The sequence below is a fragment of the Hipposideros armiger genome, unplaced genomic scaffold (assembly GCF_001890085.2).
Source record: "Hipposideros armiger isolate ML-2016 unplaced genomic scaffold, ASM189008v1 scaffold_505, whole genome shotgun sequence".
In the NCBI taxonomy this organism is placed as follows: Eukaryota; Metazoa; Chordata; class Mammalia; order Chiroptera; family Hipposideridae; genus Hipposideros; species Hipposideros armiger.
Window position 1 is genome coordinate 573,785 of NW_017731855.1, and position 7,280 is coordinate 581,064.

The 7,280-nt window shown below is 42.4% G+C and overlaps 1 pseudogene; it reads left to right on the top strand.

The window, feature by feature from the left end:
- The first annotated feature begins 3,382 nt into the window (after positions 1-3,382).
- LOC109396156 (60S ribosomal protein L9 pseudogene) lies at positions 3,383-3,990 on the top strand (annotated as a pseudogene).
- Positions 3,991-7,280: the final 3,290 nt, after the last annotated feature.

The window sequence follows — 7,280 nt, forward strand, 5'->3', positions numbered from 1 at the left end:
ATTGTTGCAAGTGGTACAATTTCATTCTTCTTTATAGCGGAGTAATACTCCATTGTATAAATGTACCACAGTTTCTTAATCCAGTCATCTACTGATGGGCATTTCAGTTGTTTCCACGTCTTGGCTATTGTGAATAGCACTGCAATGAACATAGGGGTGCGTATATTTTTTCAAATTAGCATCTTGGGTTTCTCTGGATAGATACCTAAGAGTGGACTTGCTGGGTCATAATGTAGTTCCATTTCTAATTTTTTGAGATACCTCCATACTGATTTCCATAATGGCTGCACCAATCTGCAGTCCCACCAACAGTGCACCAGGGTTCCCTTTTCTCCACAGCCTCACCAGCACTTGTTTGTTGATTTATTGATGATAGCCATTCTGACTGGAGTGAAGTGGTATCTCACTGTGGTTTTTATTTGCATTTCTCTAGTGATTAGTGAAGTTGAACATTTTTTCGTATGCCTGTTGTTTGGCAGGGGTTTTGAAGCATCTGCTTCATGGTAGGTCCTAGTTTGTTTTATGTTCGGTGTGTTCTAGTCAAGAGCCACCTGTCTGGTTGAGGACAGAGTTCTGAGGTACCTAAGATTCTCCTGGCTCGGGGAGCTGTGTGCTGGTGTGGTGGGCTTGGGTATACGAGGCCCCTCCTCCATGGTTGAAGTCCTTGTCTACTCTGGCCAAGTTGCCTTCAGGGTCTGGTTGTTAAGATGACACACAATAAATATTGTATTGCAACTCATTTGAGGATGTTTATTCATTTATTCATCTGACAACTCTTCACAGTGTACCTGATAAATTTCAGGTAATGATAGGAGATGAATGAATCAGCTAAGTCGGGGGTGGGAGTGGAGTTGTTCCAGTCTTTTTGGGGAGACTATTCCAATAGGGTTCAAGGAGTACACAGAATAAGACGAACATGGTATAGGAAGAGGTCTAGAGGTGCTGAATCTTAAAGAATGAGTAGGCGCTCCCTAGGCAAAGAGAGCTAGGAAGAACATTCCAGGCAGAGGAGACAGGGAAGGAAAAACATGTTTCTGTTGGAGACCATGTGCATATCAGTGTGGCTGGGGTGTTTAGTGTGAGGCAGGGAGGAGCAAGAGACACAGAAGAAGAGGTATGGAGGGGTTAGATAATGGACGTGTGGGCCATCAAGGAACTTAAACTTTATCCTATGAGCAATAGGAAGCCACTAAAGCACTGTTTCTCAAATTTAGCTTTATACTGGAACCACCTGGGGAGATTTAACACTATTGATGCCTGGATCCCACCCCCAGAGATTCTGATTTAATAGGCCTGGGTTGCAACCTGGGCATTGAGATATTTGAAATCTGTCCTGGTGATTCTACTGTGGAGCCAGGGTTGAGAGCCGCTGCATTAAAGGGTTTCAAGCAGGGCAATGATGTTGTCAGATGTCTGTTTTAGAAAGGTCATTCTAACAGCAGGTGGAGAAGCAGTCAGAGACAAGAGCCAGTTTGGAGGCTATTGCAGTATTTCAGGTGAGAGATGACGTAGGATTGACCAAAGCAGTAGTAGTAGGACCGGAGAGCAAGGGACAGTTTTGAGAGCTGTTTAGGATGTTAAATTGGCAAGACCTGGATGATTGATTAGCTGTGTGAAATAAAGGAGAGGGAAGAATCAAAACTGACTCCTAAATAAATTTGACCATCATACATTGCTGGTGGGGTTGTAAAATGACATTCATTTTGGAAAAGAGTTCGGCAGTTCCTCAAAAGCTTAAACATAGATTATCATATAACCCAGAAATTCAACTTCTAGGTAGACATCCAAGACAACTTAAAACATATGTCCACACAAAACTTGTATGTGGGTGTTCATAGCAGCATTACTTATAAGAGCCAAAATAGGAAACAACCCAAATGTCCATCAACTGATGAATGGATAAATAAAATGTGATACATTTATGCAATGAGATATTATTCAGCCATAAAATAGAACGAAGGTCTGATGTATGCTACAACATGGACAAATCTTGCAAACATTATACTAAGTGAAAAAAGTCAGTCACAAAAGACCACATCTTAGGGCCGGCTGAGTGGCTCAGTTGATTAAGAGCTCGCCCAAGGGTTTGAGCTCTGAGCAACAGTGGTTTGAGTCCGACCTGAGCTGAGCTGCCAACAGATGGCAGGATGGCTCAGCTAAAAAAAAAAAAAAAAAAAGACCACATATTGTGTGATCCCATTTATATGAAATGTCCAGAATAGGCGAAATCCATAGAGACAGAAAGTATATAGATTATCTGTTTCCAGGGGTATAAGGAGTGACAGCTAATGGATATGAGAGATCTTTTGGGAGATGATAAAATGTTGCACAACTCTGTGAATTTACTAAAAAGCATGGAGTTGTACACTTGAGAAGGGTGAATATGTGAATTATATCTCAATAAAAAAGTTCTTACTTTGGCTGGCTGGGTCAATGGTGGTGTCATTAAATGATGCAGAGAAAACAGGTGGCAGAACACATTTAAGAGGGACCAGTGCCTGTGGAACCTCTGGGGACCGATGTCCAGTAGGCAGGTGGATAATGAGTCCCGAGCTCCTGGGAGAAGTCTTGGCGGGAGATGGAGATTTTAGAGTAGCCAATTTGGTCATTAATGGTCATTGATGTTATGGGAAAGGATGCAATCACTTAGGAAGAGGGTGTAGTGTGTGAGGGCTGTAGGCCAAGGAAAGATCCCTGGGGAACACTAACATTTAGGGGATGGCAGAGAAAGAAGAGCTCATAAAGGAGCCAAAAGCTGAGCCTCAGGGAGATCTGAAGAGAAGCAGCAAAGTGGGAGGAAAGAATGTCATTGAGCTCCCAGAGCACTGAGATAGAGAGAAGATCCAATTTAAGTACTGCTGTATTTATTAAATTAATGTAAATTATGTAAATTAAGCCTTTGTCCACATTCTCAGTACCAGCCCATACCGACTTTGTTTTGCAGATATTGATAAGATGAAATGTGTCCAATGATAAATTCTCTATAATTTAAAAATTCTCTGTAACAAGAGAATTTTTTCAACAAGAACATTTTTTATTCCTTTTTTCTCCTTTTGCTATAAAATGCATTTCTTTCCAGCCAGATAAAATGTTCCAACTGCATATATGGGAACATAATTTAAAGGTCCTTCTTTGATAAACATCCTATTAACAAGAGCTATTTCTAATTATTAAAATGTATACCAAACAAACATCTTTTCTCTTAAAATATAATTTAATTAAACTGCTAATGTATAAGCCACAAGTCTGGTAATTGACATGAGTGGCTTGTGATTCTTCACTGATGAGTCCAGAGCAATATCGGCACACCACCTCATGCTGAGACTCTTTTTAACAAGAACATTTTATTTTATTTTATTTTTGCTATTAAAAACATCCATTTATGCTTTTTGCTGCATCTATTGCGAGGACGAAGACCATTCTCAGCAATCAGATGGAGGACATTTCAGAAAATGTGGACATCACTCTGAAGGGACCCACAGTTATTATTGAAGGGCCCCACAGGCACCCTGCAGAGGTACTTCAATCACATCAATATAGAGCTCAGTCTCCTTGGAAAGAAAAAGAAGAGGTTCCAGCTTGACAAATGGTGGGGAAATAGAAAGGAACTGGCTCCTGTTCGCACCCTCTGTAGTCACGTACAGAACATGATCAAGGGTGTTACCTTGGGCTTCCGTTACAAGATGAGGCCTGTGTGTGCTCACTTCCCCATCAATGTCGTTATTCAGGAGAATGCTTTTCTTGTTGAAATCCAAAATTTCTTGGGCGAAAAATACATCTGCAGGGTTCGGAGGAGGCCAGGTGTTGCTTGTTCAGTATCTCAAGCCCAGAAAGATGAATTAATTCTTGAAGGAAATGATACTGAACTTGTATCAAATGCAGCTGCTATGATTCAACAAGCCATGACAGTTAAAAACGAGGATATCAGAAAAATTTGGGGATGGTATCTATGTTTCTGAATAAGGAACAGTTAAGCAGGCTGATGAATAAGATCTAAGTTGCCCAGCTACAGAAATGCCAAGATGTCGAGTGATTCCTCAGCCTGATTTGTGATATTTTAAAGTTGCAATGAAAGTCATGTATTGAAAAAAATCCATTTATTTTCATATGGCATCAGAAAGTGAGCTTTTAAAAACACTGATATTTCGGGCCGGCCGAGTGGCGCGTTGGTTAATAGCTGGCCTGGGATGCCAGAGGGCCCCGGTTTGGATCCCACATATGAGGGCCAGTGACACTGCCCTCTACAGCTAAGATGCTGAACAACAGCTCAACCTGGAGCTGGGCTGCCATGAGTCGCCAGCGACGGCGTAGGCTGCAGCCCCTGTGGCAGCGGGTTGCCATGGGCTATCGTGTGTAGCCAGCAGCCAGCGTGAGCGGCCAGCAGCCGCAGTGAGCGGCCGTCCAGAAGCCGGCGACTGATCTGCCTCGCCTGGGAAGAACGCAATGATGGTGTCAACTTGGGCCAGTGAAGCGACGTCCTCCACAACTAGACTGAAGAACAAAAGGACAGCAACTTGTCTGTTCCCCTTCCCCCAATTTCCCAATGCTGTTCCCATCCCCCAATTCCCAAATAAAAATAATCTAAAAAAAAAAAAAAGAACTGACGTTTATTGTTTACTGCATGACTGGCATAAGCATTTACTCCTTTAGTCCTCAAAATAACCTTATAAGTTAAGTACTGTTATTCTTCCCATTTAAAGTGGGAGAAATGAAGCAAAAAGAAGTAAAATAATTTGCCTGATGCTATACGAGCTCTGATAATTAAGTTCATGAACTTGTTGCAAAGATGTTGATATCAGAGGGATTATTCATGATGAATTTGTACCAACTGGACAAACAGTGAACCAAATTGACTATTTGGAAGCGCTGAAAAGGCTGCATGAAAAAGTTAGACGACCTGAACTTTCGCCAACAATTCATGGCTCTTGCATCACAACAATGCACCAGCTCACATGGCACTGTCTGGGAGGGAGTTTTTAGCCAGTAAACAAATTACTGTATTAGAACACCCTCCCTACTCATCTGATCCAGTCCCCAGTGACTTCTTTCTTTATCTGAAGATAAAGGAAATATTGAAAGGAAGACATTTTGATGACATTCAGGACATCAAGGGTAATATGACAACATCTCTGATGGCCATTCCAGAAAAAGAGTTCCAAAATTGCTTTGAAGGGTGGACTAGGCAATGGCGTCAGTGCATAGCTTGCCAAAGGGAGTCCTTCGAAGGTGACCGTAGTGATATTCAGCAAGGAGGTATGTAGCATTTTTTCTAGGATGAGTTCACGAACCTAATTTTCAGACCTCCTATATAGCTAGAGAGTGATTGGACACTAGGCGCACCTGGCCTCAACCATTACACTACCAACCTTTCAGTAAGCAGCACAAAGTGTCATGCAGCAGTAATGGGAGTGAATTTGAAGTTAGACAGTCAAGTCCAAGCTCTGTAACCTAATAGCTAACTGTGTTATATTTGGCAACTTGTGCAACATGTTTGTGTTTCAGTTTCCTGATCTATATAATGGGGATATTAACATTTGCTCTGCATATCTCACAGGTTTGTTGTGATGACCAAATGAGATGTGTACTAAGTGAATGCTTCAAACGATCAAGCTCTATGCACATGCAAATAGGTGGCATTATCGTTTTCCCAGGGCCTCACTTGGCAGTTGACACCGAGTGGGAGCTCAGCACTGCTGAGGGAACATGGGGATCCTGTTCTATGCTCTCTGGCGACACTAACTGCACTTGATGGTAATTCTCTGGTAATCTGTCTTTCCCCACTAGAATGAGTTTGTCAAGGACAAGGACCAGGACTTGTCATCTCTGTCTCCACAGTACCTAGTTTAGTACCTGGCTCTGAGAGGGTACTTGCTACATGGTACTAGCTTGTGGTAGTAATAGTGGTAGTGGCAATAGGAGAAGCCCCAGCAGCAGCACTTGAATGAGTCGCTTTCTTTGCAACTACAGCACCAGCCTGTGGCCAGTAGAGAGCAGCAGAAACCCCCCCACAAGCTTAGACCTGTCTTCATGCAAGCCTGGGTATGTGGGCAAGGTCTCCTTTCATCTCTAACCTTGCACAACATTTGGCCTCTCTCCAAAGGGGTGGAGATCGCACTCAGTTTGACTAAAATGTTTCCCCGAACCTAAGCAGTTTGCAAATTTCGGCCTGAAACTGGGGCAACAGGAGCAGTTTTAGTCACCACGGCCATTCCCAATGTTAACTAAGCCACAGCATCCATGAGGTCTGAAACTCTCCAGGGAAGGACGGCACTTACCACTTCCTTCACACAGAATTCAGTGCTTTTGTCAAAAGGTCTTATCGAATTTGGAAAGAATTCCTGGCTTTAGAAGATTGAGAACAGGAGACTTCTGCTTTAAAAAAAATACAGTGCTTTCAAAGGTCCTTTAGAGAGAACTGCCTAATGCATATTATTCTGATGTTCTACAGTTAAGCAGAAACCAAATTAAAGCCCCACAAGTCCAGGTTGGGAGTCATTAAAGTGATTAAGTGGTTGGTAATTATTTTAGCTAGCAATGAAGAAGGGCCCAGCATATTGGTAAAGTGGCCTGTGCTTATGCTAACTGATGGGCTAACCTTATTATTTTTTCCATTTCACACCAAAATGCTGCTGAAACTAATGGCCTTTCAAGAGAAGGCAAAAGCTTTCTGTGTCTTTATCTCTGGCTTTTACAGGGTTTGATTTTAATATCCCTTAATTGCTCTACAGCAGTTGAGTGTAGGGGTTAGAGCATGGGCTTTGGAGTCAGACAAAACCAGGCTTGAATCCCAGCTCTACAACTTAGCAGCTGCATGGGCTGCACCACTTAACCGCTCCAAGCTTTAATTTCCTTATCTGTAAAACAGCAACACTAATTCTTGCCTTTAAGGGTTATTGTGAAGATTTAATGAGCTGATGCATCTAAAGCACTCAGCCCAGAGCCTGCTACACGATGAGTGCTCAGTAAATCGTAACCCTTATTAGTCAAATATTGTAAGAATTCTAAACCCAGACACACACACACAATTATGAATTCACCTTGAGGATAGGCAGTGGCAATGATAAGATGCTCAAAACAAGCCCTAACAAAGAAATGAGGCTCAGAGGGATGAGGTAATTGCCCAAAGTTGGTCAGAGAATACTAGAGATGGACCTTAAGCCCTGTCTGAAGCCAAAGGCCCTACTCCTAATTGCAAGAACTAAGCTACTCGTATTAACTTTGCTTTGGAAAGGCAATCTACTCTTCCCTCCAGTCTCGTCCTGGTGTTAAGACAATGCCTC